Genomic DNA, 16,320 nt, shown 5'->3' on the forward strand with positions numbered 1-16,320 from the left:
TGTGTGTATATATATTCCCATATTGCATTTCAGTCTCACTGAATTTAAAGGGGTTGTCCAGAATCATTATATTTTTCTGTTAGCCTAAGTGATATAAAAATAAAAAATATAGACATTTTATATTTACTTGTGTCCTTACCTCTGGTGCCAAATGGCATCACCCTTCATCCCTTGGCCTCTATACAGAGGCTTAATGGTGATGTTACAATGAGAGAATGCACCTGATACAGCATATAACTTGTGTTAGACTATAGCACCTGTGTGCTGTCTCTGATTTTCTGTATACCGACAGAGGCCTGTGGTGATGGAAGTCAATGCACCGGCCCATAGGTAAGGGCCGAGGTAAATTTAGGTACCTTAATACTTTGCACCACTTCTTGCACATGACTTGGAAAAATAGGTGGCCTACAAGACCTGAAATAATGACTATTCCATGTGCACCACCAGTGATTGCATTTACTTCCCCTCTTACACAACTTCTAAACCAAATGGGCGTAGGAAGGTGTAAAGGGTCCATGCCAGTTGGCAGAGTGGGCCTGTACGATTCTTTCCTGCCTTGCCTCTGCTCACTAGCTATAACCTGTTCAGGACTTAAAGCACAATTCTATTTCACCCAGGGTCTAGTGTGTATAGTATAGCTGATGGATAAATAAGGAGCCTCCTGGTATATCTGACATGGCGGAGAGGAGCAGTTTGCATCATATGATTGCACACCTAGCACCAGCTTATGATAAATTACCCCCATAGTTCCTGGTTTTATCTCCTTGAGAAGTGACAGATCATCACAATGCATGAATATATTCTACCTTTTAAAGGGCCCATGAATGAAAGCTCTCAAATTTTAATCCCCTAGTTTTAGCTCCTATAACTCAGTGATGGTCAATGTAAGATTCCAAAGTGTGGATGGGGAATCTCTAAGCAGACACTTCATAATCCCTGTGTGCTGGAAGATGCTGTGTGCTGACAATGTGATTAGATTATCAGGGTTTAGGGCTTAACTACACTTTCATTTAACGTCTGAACATTCTACTATTTAACACATAGAAAAAGAGAGATTGGGTATAGAGTCATGAGATGCAAATAAGACACAATGACACACTGAGCTCTGCTATCTCATAGTCAGAAGATTTATGGTTGGATCCAGGGACAACCAAAATTGTAAACACCAGGAGTGATAGAGACCGGTTGGAATTATATCTGTGAAATGATGTGTTTTTGTTAATAACAGTCAATTAGAGATTGTGGTATTTTGTTATCCTGTGTATATTTAAGGATCTTGTCTTCATGGGAATACTTTTTTTTACCAGCATATTGTTCCCTGTCTTGGGGACAACTACTTCATGGACCTAAAAAGGAACTTTTACATAACTTTCATGATAACAACTCTGTATTAGCTGTTGCTACTTGAGCACTTGACTTGAATACATAGTTAGCTGGTCTCCATATAACATTGTTCATTACCTGCAATGTATCTTACTTAAAATGTAGAACTCTACAATTATTATTGTATATACAAATGAAGCCACTTGATCTTTGAATAAGCATGCCAGGGATGCCGTGTTTGCATTCCCTTAAAAAGTATTATCCTTCTTCTGCTTGCAGATAAGGCAGGGGTGGGTAAAATTTCAAGAAACAATCATGCCATAATTGAATCCTCAGTAAGGGCACCTTCTGGTAAAGTGGTGCTGCTTTGTATCATGTAATTGTAATACACATCTTTGAAGGATTAGGACACTCCTGGAAAGGACAATGGTTTCAAGCAAATTGATTTATTAATTCTTCCATAATTTCTTCCAGCGGCATGACCTCCATGAGTACAGCACCTGCTTTTCCTAGCCTGCGCTTGATTGCTTATTCTTCTCTTATAAAAATGGCCATTTTTTGCTGTTTCCATGACATTTCTCTGGTAATGCAGCCGATGCCCCAAGGTCTTAAGCGGAGCTTATTTATAATCTTGCTTGCAGATGTTTAACCCTAGATTTTTGCAGCTCCCAGACTGATTGCTTTTTCTGCCTATGTTTCTGCTACTGCAGTTTTCAGATAATACATTATTTGTGTGAAATCAATATTTCTATGGAAAGCTATGCAACATGAAACTTATATTTGCAGCCTGTGAATCATTCCTAATTTGAAATTCTCTTTTATGGCTGTAACATAGTTGATATTTTATTATTTCTGTGTATTGATTTTTAATATGTTTTGTAAAAAAATAATTTAGTTTCTGTATTTGTGCTTTCCTTGGGGTTTTATTGTTTTGCTATAATATACTGTCAATAACTGCAAGTTAACAGCTAGTGAATTAAATGTGTTTATCATTGAGCTGATATAATCTAATTTATAATCTGTATCTAATCTTTTATAATTACCATTTAATATAAAGATATATCCTACCTGGATTTTATTTTGAAAGTGCAACAAACAGACTTCTAAACATAAGCAACATATTTATTTAAATCGTGGATGTTTTATTCAAACTTTTTTTTCAACACTGCTCCAACAGCCTCCACTTCTCTTTGTAGTATCCACCTCTCTATTGCAGTGGTAAGATGATGTAAAAGGGGGTAGTGAACAGGGAAGAGCCACAGGAAGGGGTATGGGCATGGAAGAAGAGGGGATACAGCAAGGAGATGGGCACTTGGGCCGTTCGTGCTACCCCTTGGGCTTCACTTTATGCTGCTGGCAGGTAGCCGGAATGCTGACAAAGGCAGTTTAAAAAACAGTATGCCCAAGGAGACAGGAGAGGCCGTTGGAACCTGTCATCAGGTAAAATGACCTTACTGTTTACAGGTTCCCTTTAAAGTGGTTTTCTGAAATTTTTAAAATCAAAACTGATCTTATAAAATCTTAAAGAAAATGCAATATTTATACAATCCCCCAGTTCCATTCACTCCAGTTCCTTCAAATGTTCTGATGCTCCCCCTCTTGTATTTATGTGACAACCAACAACCAATCACTGACCTCAGTGGTCAAGGCTTTTATATAGTCACATAACTGTTCAGAGTCTATTCACATATCAGTTTCCATCAGTTTCCTCAAAATACCACCTTTACATCAGTTTCACCATAAATTTTCCTTATTTGATAATAAAAATAACTGTAAAGCTACTTGCATAACATTTCCTCTACTACTTTTGAAGTGCCCACTCATCACAATCTACAAATGCTGTTACATCTATGTCTGCATCTTCCTCTGTGTCTGCATATTGTTTTGATTACAGCCTTAATTGATTTCAACTATACCCATCTGTCTCATGTGAACTCTGCTCTGGTTTACAGTTAATCTGCTTTATTTGACAGAATCTGTCCCCACTCTCATTGTTGCCCTGCCACTCCCTTTAAGTAGCTAGTGTTTTTTCTATTTTATGTATTCCGGTATATTCGACCCTTTGCTTTATTCTATGACTATCGATTTGCCTAGTGATTTTGTGCTGCATTGTTTTCTTGGTTCTAGCCCATATTTGGTAACTATCCTTCTCTGTTTGTATTGTCTTGTCTTTGTCTGTGTCTTTTCCCTTTGACAGTGAATCGGAAAGTCGACCAGTTGTTTCCTACCGCTTGGGCTAGGTTGGGCATTTAGGTAGGCATAGCCTGCAAGGAGATTTAGTCTCAGAGTGCACTGTTTGTCTGTCCTTCTAGCTTACCTGGTCCATTCCCTGACCCTGCATAATAAATGCATTATGCAATGAACCTAATCTTACAAAAATTTGTGTTGGAGTTTCAAATATGATTGGGAGGCTCTATTATGACCCATTATGGAAGCTTAGTTTGTCACTTAGGCTGAGATGTTTCTTTAATTTGTACTCTGGCTTGAATGTGGCTAGTTTTGTAATGGTGTAATGGTAATCAGTGTATATATTTTTTTATAATTGTATTTTTACTAAAGATTTTTCAATATTATAACAAGAATTGTCAAGGATGACTGCAGCATTACATATAACAATACAACATGTCAGTTTTAAATATCACATACATACTGTATGTAGCTTTGAAGGTTCAAAATTCCTACCAATTACTACACTTTTCTGACATGATACAGTAAATTGAATGTTAAGCGTCTTAAGATCAATGCTCAGTTGTGACGAACTAAGGGACTTACACAATATGTATAAGAATACAAAATGTCGATTGCAGATATCCCATATATGACAGTGTTAATTCCACATGCCTGCCAATTACTACACATTCCAAGCTGAATACAATAAATTGAATGTTAAGTGCCGTATACTCCCTAATCATTAGGGACAAACTAAATGAAAAAAAAAAACGGGGGCAAAATAGGTTGGGGAGACTATACACTCGGACATGAACAACATGACTCATAGGGAAAATAACACAAGGTTTGTAGTCTTTGGTGTTTTATAGTCCCTCCCATCCCCTGCCTCCTTGACTCCCCTGCCAAGAAACGATCCCACAGTTCCCAGGTTTATCAAACTGCTGGATTTGTTTGTTGAAAGGGGTGGTCTGGGATTCCGTACTGCAAATTTCTCATATTCTGATGAGAAGATCCAAGTTGGAAGGAGGAACCTGCCTTTCCAGAACTGCGAGATCAGACACCTTGGGGCCGTGAGAATGTGTAGGCTCATTTTGGTAGATCTCTTATCCATGGGCTGAGTGGAGAAGTTCAGCAAGTAAAATAGAGGGGAAAGTGGGATGTCTACTGCTAGGATTGAGTGTAGAAGCGCCCGTAACTTTTGCCAATAAGGCTGTATCCCAAGGTATGTCCAGAAGATGTGTTGCAGGGAACACCTCACGGAGCCGCAAGCCAGCAGATATCTGAGACATCAGGGAACAGTCTATGCAAAAGGGAAGTTGTATGATACCAGTGTAACATTTAAGTTAATCATTGTATTTTTGGGAATGTAAGTGTTGTGTTGCAATTGTTATTGAATACATTTAAAAGACTGGTAAAGAGGGCAATAGGGTTTAGCACTGAAACCTGAAAGAGATGTGTTCTGAATTGAACTTTTGTGTTGCTTGGTATGGTATGTAAAAATAGAAAAAATATTCAGGCACTGTCATTATACTCAAAAATGGATCTGAAAAAAAGTATTATACATACACAAACACTAAAAAACCTATGATATATGATGTACACCTATAAAAGATGCGCTTAATATACCAAATGATAAAAATTCACTCCATGTAGCATTGTATACCTAAATCATAAAATGTAAACACAATTATAATCAGAAAACAATCAGAAAAGAATGCTTAATCCCAGGCTTTGATACTCCAAAGACTAGGGTGCTCTAGCCATGAGGTGTCGCAGGGCTGTAGCTGCAAACCTCAGAGTTGTATAAAGTTAAAAATAAAGTTAAAAGTGGTTACTGGCTGTCTGTGTTTGGTATATAACCTATACAATACAATTCCTTCCTGTGAGCAAGTAAATCGACTTCATATAGACCAATGGACCAATTCTTTTGCGTCTCCCTCTTTCTGACACATATACTCCTAGTTAGTGCTTCCCGGTCATCTGACTGCACTCCCGATGGGAAAGTAGTATGCCGCTGCGCATACTACCGCTGGGCATGTGTTATTGTAAGGTACATTGTTATTGTAATGAGTAGACTCCTGCATGAAATATTGATTCAGTAGTCTTCTATAGGAGACTTCATAATTCCATGTCTTCTGCAGGCACAGTGTAGGTATTTGTGTTAGTACTCTTGCAGCTCACATCAACTGATTTGAGTAAATGGAAAAATGAAGCAGACGTATTTCAGAGCAGCTAGCTTCATCCCCAGAATTCAACTACTTTCAGGAAATAAATATTATTGTTTGCATGATTTAAAGTTTTGTAGTTTTCTAATATGCAGTAAGTATGTATTCTTTCCTAGATCTTTGCTTGCTGTCATTTAATGGGACACTTCTTTTACTACCTGTGGATAGAAATCTGTCCATGATCGTGTGATATCACACAGATGCATGGCTCTTTATAAGACATAGTGCCCCTATGCGTCAATTTCATGCCATGTTTGCCAGGTGTCTGTCAACGGCCACAATGTTTCAGCACTCCTGGACTCAGGAAGCCTGGTAACTCTTCTCCGAAATAATCTTTCCCATGTGTTGTGTGTCCCTAGAAAATACTTTGATGTAAAACGTACACATGGAGTTAAACATTATCCAGTGGCCCAAGTGACTATAGACTCCGGACTGTGTCCGACCAAGTAGGGGTGGTAAAAGACTTAATGCATGCAGTTATTATAAGACATGATTTTCTTGTATTTTGGGAGCTGTGGGGAAAAACATTTCCCAATGTCTTTATTTCATTATCTTCATTTTATATTTCTTCTCTGTGTAACACAACCAAAACTAGATCAAACCCCGTTATTCCATAATACATCACATGCACCTCTCCAACTACAACGACCAGAGTACAAGATAAAAGAGCTGCAAAGCTATCAATAAAAATATATACTTTATTGCAATACCAATATACAAAAAATATACAAATGTATACCATATAGATGGGAAAATCAAAACAAGGGGAAAACAAGTAGCCCTAGATGGAATACGGAAACCACAGAGTACATAAGACCCCCTTAATAGGCACAAAGATAAAAAAAATGCCCAATGATTCTAAATACATATTCTGTCAGAAAAGAAATCAAGGGTAAATCAATATAAATGAAATCAGTTGAAACATGCGTCGGGGTGCACCATTGGCCCCCCTTAATTGCCCATTGACTGCCCACCGCCATGTTTTCGGGTAAGTGTATTGCGGGTATATGGACACTTTCATGGCGGAAGGTACCTCCGGTTTTCATTTCACTTGGGCTTATTAAGGGGGGCTTATGTACTCAGTGGTTTCCCTATTCCACCCAGGGCTACTTGTTTTCCCCTTGTTTTGATTTTCCCATCTATATGGTATACATTTCTATATATTCTTGTGTATAGGTATTCCAATATAGTATATATTTTTTACTGATAGCTTTACAGGTCTTTTATCTTGTGTTCTGGTCTTCTCTGTGTAAACCTGGGAATAATGAAATGCAATTGCAAGCAGTAGGGGAACCAACTGAGGTACCTGAGAATTTTCCTTTAATGGTTTTAGTTGGTGAGGAAAGTGAAAACCCAGTGTCAGAGAAAACCTTTCCATGTTTAGAAGTGGGACAAGCTAATTTTGGGACACCCCAATTGCAAGACCCTACATTGAAATATGCATTTAAAAATGTGACTGTACTCAATGGTGCACCCCAAGAGCCAGGATGCAGAGAAAAACCCTTGTGGTCTGCTTGACGTAGCTAAAAAGACTGAGTCTGAGGCCACCCCTTGTAATTGACCATATTGAACAGATGCAGGGTTGGATTTCCAAAGTAATGCCAATAGTTTTGAGGGGCCAAGAAGAAAAGTTTAGGGTATACAATCGGTCTGCTAGAATTAGGGAATTCAAGCCAGGTGGCCATGTCACAACTCACCGTTGAAAGTAAATTGTTGGCTAAGTGGCAGGGCCCTTTTGAAATTTTAGAAAAAGTTGGCAAAGTGAATTACAAAGTACATCAGCCCAGTAAAAGGAAAGCTGTACAGTTGTATCATGTGAACCTGATCAATCCATGGAAAGAAAGGGAGTCACTTATAGCAATTAGTTGTTCTTCATAAGATACTGAACCAGAGTATAGTAAGATGAAAATTGCTTGTACATTTTTGTGTTCACAACACCAGGCTTGCAAGGCTGCATGGAAGTCATTGAACATGATATCATTACTGAGCTAAAGGTAAAAGGAAGGATAAAACCACACAGAATACCAGAGAACCGTAGACAGTTTCAGAAGAGGCCAGGAGAATGTTGAATTTGGGGGTGATTGAAAAATTCAAAAGTGAATGGTCCTGCCCCATTGTATTGTTCTCAAAACCAAATTGAACCTGGTGCTTCCGGAAACTTAAAGGGGTATTCCCATTACAGCAAAATAATGTTATGGTTTATATAATAAACATATAGAAAGCTATAGAAAGCTTCTATGTTTACTTCCAGTGGATAGAAATCTGACCATGGTCACTCGTGCACTCGTGGTCACGGCTCGTTACATCACATGGCTCTGATTACTCTATGTGTAATAACGAGCCTTGCACCTGTGTGACCATGGTCAGATTTCTATCCAGCAAGCAGAGATTAGAAAACTGTGAGGAATTGACACAGAAAGTATATTGGAAAGTTGTATGACTTTTTTATTATACAAACAATAACATTATTTTGCTGTAATTGGAATACCCCTTTAATGCCCTTTAATCCATAATGGTTGAGTGGTCCCCTGAAGCTGAACAAGCATTTAATGCGTCGAAGTATGTGCTGTGAAGCCAGCCAGTTCGCAGTCAGCCTGCCTGGCAATCAAATGGGCCTTAGACTCTTAACTTACAGGGTCACTGGAGTTCACAGAAAGTGCATTGTCCGACTAAAATGTACGGTGTCACAATTAAGATTGTGTGCCCGAAGTCATGAATGTGACGCTTCCCCGCTCAGGTCCAACAGAGTTCACCATCTTTTTTGTAGTGCATCTAAGTGATCGAGCTTGCAACACTATTTGAAATTAAATCCCACACTCACTCCGAATCAGTCGGACCTTCCGACGGCACACCCCCTAATTTGTGTTGCATGGAGGCCGGCACAGCTGCGCCACAAAAAGGGTCGCGTGCGCCACAATCCAAGTGCACAAATTTATTAAATACCTGTGCAAGCCGTTTTAGCCCTGAAAACGGTACACAGTCTGACAAAAGTGTGCGTGCGACCCTTAGTAAATGAGCCCAATTATCTTCTAGACAAAAAGTTTAGGTTTGTCTCAGATCATGCTCCGTTGAGGTTGATGAGTCAAAACAATGGAAATAATGCAAGGGTAACATGGTGGTTCCTGGCTTTACAGGAATTTGATTTTATTGTCGAACACCGTCTGATGTTTTATCTAGAATTCATGGTTGCTTAAGGTGTCGAGCCCAATGATTTTGGGTAGAGGGGGGCGGGGGTGAGATGTTAACAATCACTGGGTAAAGTTGATGGAAAATATCTCCCATTAAGGCATCTGCTTTCAGTTAGATATGTTCCTTTAACTGGAATCCTTGAGTTGTATGTTCCTCCCAGGCTCCACACCAGATTATTTTACCGGAACCTAGAGCTCCAGGTGAGAGAGAGACTGTTGAGAAGCATATGGGCAGAAGACAGCTTGTGCATGTGTACTGGTCTGAGAGGAGACCACTTCAGACTGCTACCCTGAAAAGTTCTGGTGAGAACCATTGTTTATGCCCAATGTAAATGCCTTGTGTAAAGTATTATTTTACAAGACATTGACAAAGCATTACAGCCGTTTGATCTAAGATGTGTACATTTTTAGAAGGCCTTATTCAACAAGGTTTTGACACAAATCATTTTCAGCCTAAGCTTTAACTGTACAATAATATGACTTTTGTTTGTATTTATTCAATTATTAATTATCTACAATTTTCTTGCACATTTTTCCTTTTGGCAGAAAATGACAGATGATGTTGAAATTTCTTTCCTTCCACCTGAAAAAGGCAAATTATATATAAATTCAATACAAAACTGATATGCAGGCTTATCAAATATAAAAGCATTTGAAGCATTGTTTCACTGCTGTCGCCCTAGCTAGAATTAGATTTGCTTTAATGTAGCTAGATGTAACACCCTTTTGTGCTACCTCCTTCGGTAAAACTTATGAAAAACAGGCCAGATGATGAAATAAAAAAAAGGAAATGGTGTGAGACAAAGGAAAGATAAAGATGCCGAATAGGCAACTTCAGAGTAAATACTGGGACAAATGAACTGACAGATAACATGCATATTAATGAGTCTGAAAGAATCTCCGCTAAGTGCGATTTCATTATAAGAAGTCTTTGAAAGCTCACATGTTGAATGGAAAAAAAATACAAATGGTTCCAGAATAGAAATGATTCCCTTGGGAAGCAGGATGTGCGTTGTAAAAGGTGCTGAAAGACTTCATAAACAGAAAATTGAGGATTTCTTTTCTACAAGCATGGGTGCTCTGATACTTTCTTTAGCAAAGGCAAATCTTTCCCAGCAATGGTTATTATCTAGTGATGCCACCTGTGCTTTGCAATTCACTTGAGTAACATGCAAATGTAAATATTGTTTTAATGTTCCCGTGAAAAGTTTAAGCACCGGCAAATATTCTGGTAATAGTTATCCAGTAGATTTCCTAAATTTTCCCTGTTTGCTCAGTCGGGCTGTGATAAAGTTAATGGTTTGTGGTCATTCCTTCAGGCGCCTGTAGTTACCAGAGAAGAGTAAGGTTCACTCTGCTTTTAATGTAGCAATATGGATCATCATCCCAAGAGACATTTGTTCCACACATAATAAACTACGACTGGAAATGTCTACAGAGAAAATGTTCCCTGAAATGGACACTATTTAATTGAGCTTCAAAAAGCTTTATATTGTAACAATTTCTATATAGCTTTGAGAAGATGAAAAAACGCTGGTTTCCTGGGAGCAGGACCAGGGGTAATAGTGTGGTCACCCCAGGCCTTCATTCTAAAAAGACTTATCTCTTGAGGGATACTCGCTTTTAGAAGGTATAAGACTATATTCATATGACTGATCCTCTGTGCAACTTTAAAAAGAAATGGTTTAATTATTTTTTCACGTACAAGTTGTTATCTGTGTGGGATCCATTTTTTTCTGTTCCTTATATACTGTAGTGTATGAGTGATCCATATTCAGACATGCTATGCTTTGTAAGATTAGACTTACATACAATTAAAATACTATTTTGTGGGATATGAGTGGGCCCACACTATAGGTATATGAGAGGGTGCCCACAATATGGGGGGTTATGAGGGGGGGGGGCACAATATTGGGGATTTGAGAGAGGGCATATTATGAAGGGGAAATGAGAGGCCATTATATGAGGGGGAGATGAGAGGGGCCATAATATGAGGTGGAGATGAGAGGGGGCACAATATGAAGGGGAAATTAGAGGCCACAATATGAAGGGAAGATGAGAGGAGCCACAATATGAGGGGAAGATGAGGGGACACTGTATGAGTAGGAGATGAGAGAGGCCACAATATGAGGGGGAGATGAAAGGGGCCACAATATGAGTGGGAGATGAGAAGGGCCATAATATGAGGAGTAGATGAGGGGCCTCAATATGAGGGGGAGATGAGAGGGGCTACAATATGAATGTGAGTTGACGGTACACAGCAGAAGCACTGATTGCTTTTAGTAGGTTTTACCTAATGCTGGACCTTACATCCATGTCACTAGATTAAATTACATAGTAGGTGCATCTGGGGAATCTACTCCCTGCATGCAGACTTCTCTTGGAATGCAGACATGTTTAGGCCTAAATGCTTTTATTGGGTAAGTTGCAACAAATCTTCTTAATACTTACCGAACACAAGCATTTAGATCTAAACACATCTATGTTCTGGGTGGAGATTCTCCAGATGCACCTAAAATGCATTTTATAACACAATTCAATCGCATCTTGTGCACATGGTCTAGCTGCCTTTAAATTATGTTTGCACTGCATTTTTAAACGCACCTCAAATTACATTAAAATTTTTACTATCATTAATACTCATGTGTTATGCGATGCATTTTGCCTGATGCATTTGTTGTGCCTTTCAGACGCAATGAAAACATATTCTGTAAACATTGCCTAATAATATACAGGCAATTTTTCCATGTCGCAGTAGGTGGGCCCCCACCTATGCTCTGCAGAGTGCCTCAGGCTCATTTAAATATTTTAAAAACCTTTATTTCTTCTAGATACAGCCATTCCAATTTATACATAACACTGCAAAGAGGAAAGGATGGGGAGGTTCATATAGTATCATAGTATCGGAGTTTATACTGTTGAAAAAATACACATATCCATCAAGTTCAACCAAGAACCAGGATTAACGACAAAGCTTAATTGCAGACACCTTTAATACCTGTTATAGCTGTTTATTGCAGCCTAAAGTTAAAGTACTGTAAATTACCAAAATCCAGAAGGCTGTTTGTAACTAGGGGTCATCTGTAAGTCGGGTGTTCTTAAGTAGGGGACCGCCTCTACATTGCATTTGCACCATCACCGGATCTTAATCCCACAGAGAACCTTAATCAACAACAATATTGATAATGACCAAAAGCATGTTTGGAGAATGTGCAGAATATTAAAGGGGCTGGAAGCTTATATAACAAAGCCATATAACTGCCACACTGTTCTAGAGCAACTGAGCTCTGACAGGGAATGGGGCAGCAATAGCTTTGCATTCAATGGCAATGTATTGTAGCATAATATTTCTAAAGAATTATGTAAAATTCTTCAGAGCTATAAGAAAGTCTGATACAGTTGGGCACCTGTTAATTAAGGAATAGATATACTGATTTGACTGTTATTCAACACCGTGTCATTAGGCTTCCTAATAAGCCATATTTGAAGGTAATTTCTACCATCAGTAAATCTTTAATGTGTAGGGTGTAATTGGTTTTTTACACATGGCTTTTACATTTAGGCTCCAATATGGTGGAAAGGGGTTTTCCCACAAAAAAAGTTAGGTCCGATCCTAACTTGCTGATCAGTGGGGTCTCAGTGATGAGACTCCCACAGATTACGAGAGCGAGGGTAGGATGGGGTCCTATGTACCCCTGTCGGACCCCTTGCCACTCCCTGAGATGAGCGGACCCCCCGCTCTCGTGATCTGTGGGGTCTCATCACTGAAACCCCCACCGATCAGTAAGTTAGGCCCTACCCTGTTAATAGTGCCTAACTTGTTTCATGGGAAAACCCTTTTAATTTTAAGGCATTCAAAACATCAGTTTATTTTATTATTTCCCGATGTGTAAAACCATAACATTCAAAGAGGGTTTAATTTCTTTTTTTCATGATTGTATATTAAAACCATTACTATGTTTACTGAACAATGATTAATAATGATTAACAATAATTAACCTTGAAATGGAAAATAAGACGTAACACAACAATGTCAACGAATAAAAAAAAATATGGTGGAAAAATATGCTGTTTCTTGGAGCCCAACATTAGACTTGTCCTTTAGGGGTTAAGTTCACTTTATTGATTGTATATAATATCTAATTTCATAAAAATGCACCAGTCTTCATAAATCTTGCCTCTGTCACCTTCACAACCTGTAAATGGCATTTGATTTCACAGCAGAACTGTAAACACGCTGCTTCTATACATTTTTACAGATTGTGCTATTTGGTGATTTGTCACATACAGCATAACAAAATGATTTCCTGCCACCATGGTATTTTATATTATATGATGACACTGGATGAAAGGTTTCAGAAATAATGTAAGTCGATTGGATTTAATTATTCTCAAAAATTTTTTTTATACTCTTATCAAATAAACTCTTTAACAAATGAAGGCATCTGTTCTTTTGTTTTCATTTTTTTCTTCAGTGCATTGTTCATAAAAATAGAGTGTATTTTGTGTTGTTTAATAAAGTATTCATTTTAGAGTGAATAAATTGGATATAGCATTTGCCTATAATTGTCGTAGGCCTAGACACCTCAGTGTCACTCCCTGTATTTGGGGTAGGGGCATCATTATGCTTTCACTCATTTGTATATATATATAACTCTCAGTGTATGTAATACTCTTACTATTGGCTGAATTTCATAGTTTTCATCTGCCATCTAGTCCGCAGAAATATTATATAACAGCAATTAGACTCTGCATCTCACATATTGGGGCACAATTACTAAAAACAGTGTACCTTTAACATGGGGTGTGTAACACACTTCTGTCAGACTTTGCATAATAAATGTGGAGCATGGTCCAACTGAGCACCGGAACGCCCCTTTCAGTGCATAAATTTGTGTCACATGAAGAATAGTGCAGCCACGACACAAAAGGGTTGGTGCAACACATATGTGCCCCGGACACTTCTGAAATACATGTGCAATAAAAGAATGTGCAAAGTCAGGCAGAAAACTGGTGCAAGGTCGATAGTAAATGTGCCCCATTGTGTTTGAAATTAGTCCCAGCCTGTTGGTCAAACAGCAGTGTTGACACTTTATTACATTGTATCTTTGGGACACCTGTCCACTGCATTGTGCTCAAAGCATGGGATCCAAGCAGACCAGAGTGAGATCTTTACAGGTTCTTTAGCCTTCTAACATTAGCTTCTAACATTAGTAAACTGTACACCAAGCATATATCTAATGAAATCACAGCATATCATATCAGATGCAATCACCGCAGCCTGCAAGAAGAGGAGTAGAAGTCCATGCAGCTGATTTCTTATGTGATCAGATATGTGCATGGGGTACAGTATACTAATGTTAAGAGGCTAAAGGACCTGCGATGATGTCACCCTCAAGACATTAGGTCATGCCCCTCGACTCACTCTATAGATCGCTAGATGCCAGGCATGTTGATTACTCTGATTTTATGCGGATCTATAGGATACTGTCACTAGCTGCATTTGTGAAAAATGTGGTTCTCCTTAAAAGTGAAGTCCTAGTGATGCCATTTTTTGTGAAAATGATGCATTCATAATTTAGACTCATTCATGCTCGACACAAAAGTTGATGTTAGGGTAATTTATAAAATCTAGGAAAACTAGGAATGCCCTGAAATAATAATCTTGTGATTTCAAATTTTGTGATTTAGAAGAAACTATTCCACAAGGAGGTATGAAATATGTAATTAAAATCAATAGCCACAAATCATAATTAAATTATAATTATCGTTAGAAATGTTTACTGGGCTGATTTTACTTTAATTGTGATAGACTTTATGGATTTGTTGCAAGAAAATCTGATTTTCATTAATTATGTCTTCTGCCATCTGTTCTTTTGGCTAATTTAAAAAATATCAATCTCCATATTGATTTATTTACATTGCAGTGAACTTAAATGCCATTGGACAGAGGTACACATTGTAGGTGTCTGTTTGATTTTGCTTAATTTAAAGATTTACATTTATTCCAATAATTAGATTTTTTATTGTTTTACAGAAGCCACAATGCTTTGCTAAATTTTATGTTGAGCAACAGACCCCACTGACTTACAATGTGATCTTTTCATATCCATAGTGGCACCTATTATTTGGAAGGGAATTGTTCCACCCATTGAATTAGATAAATATACATGTATACATTTTACATATACTGTATTATGGACTAGAAATCACTAGATAGAAATCACTAGTTAGTATTTGAGTTCATTTTGGTTTGCCATGGAATGCACTTAAGAAAAGTTTCAGTATCAACGAATCTCTGCACCGTTAACTTTCCATATATGACACTTTGCACTACTTTTTGCAGTGTTGCCTTATCTCTTCTTTAAAAGACGCCATCTTTATTTTAAGATTCCCCTACTTTCCCTTTCTCTTTTCTTTGTTTTCAATTAAATTTCAATTCATTTATCATGTGACGCTCAGTGCAGAACATCTATATTCTCCATAAGTATACCATAAGTATACAGTCAGGTAGCTTAAATTGTGAGCTCCTTATTATAACTGTGCAACAAGAACACCTTTATTATTATAAGTAATTGTGTTATGAGTTTTTGCCCTCAGCTAAGTGAACCCTATGTGGTATATATCATGCAATTTTCCAAATACAAGAAGATCTGTTACTTGAGATGTTGACATGTAGTGTAGGTACCAGGGCCAGCACCAGCACTGGGCATACCTGGGCAAGTTCTGGGACCCAGAACTGCTGAGGGGGACCACATAAGGCTGTACATAAGTAATCCACTGGTGAGGGGGGTGGTATCTAATGAATCCATAGGCAGATGAGATGAGCTTTATATTAAATAACCATGGAGGGGCTGTATATAAAATAACCATGAAGGGGATGTTTAGTATGATAAACTAGGGAATATTTTATGCAACAGTAGACTGTTTTTTAGTTTCAGAATTTTTAATGCCGCCATGTGAGTTGACTGCAAAGTAGCCTACTGAGGCTCTGTCAGGGGCCACTGAAACAAGGAGCCGGCCTTGGTAGCTACAGTACCATCCTAATGTGATATATGAGATAAAAATTCCCAAGATAATAAAAGATGTGAGTGAGACTGAAGGATGAAAGCTGAAGCGGGATTCATTTTCAGGGGGTTTGTTGTCAACTGTTTGTATTGAGATTTTTAACTTGTTCTATCACTACTGACAGTATCATACTGTGTAGCTATGGTTGTCATATGGAAAAAAAACATAGCAATGGCTCAACAGGGGGCTATAATAAATAGGTGCTTCAGAATTGTTATTTTATTGTGAGTACAAGATCCTCTTTAAATGGTTTTGCTTTTTGTAATTTCACATAATATTGCTATTAATCTAATATCACTTATTTTTTATACGCTAAACCTTGAAGATAAAAAACATGTTTACCATTA

The 16,320-nt window shown here is 38.1% G+C and overlaps 1 protein-coding gene across 1 annotated transcript in view; it reads left to right on the forward strand.

The window, feature by feature from the left end:
- Positions 1-16,320, forward strand: part of TPH2 (tryptophan hydroxylase 2) — a 210,677-nt gene that overhangs the window by 86,712 nt on the left and 107,645 nt on the right. The window lies entirely within an intron of this gene.

This window comes from Engystomops pustulosus, chromosome 4, assembly GCF_040894005.1.
Source record: "Engystomops pustulosus chromosome 4, aEngPut4.maternal, whole genome shotgun sequence".
In the NCBI taxonomy this organism is placed as follows: domain Eukaryota; kingdom Metazoa; phylum Chordata; class Amphibia; order Anura; family Leptodactylidae; genus Engystomops; species Engystomops pustulosus.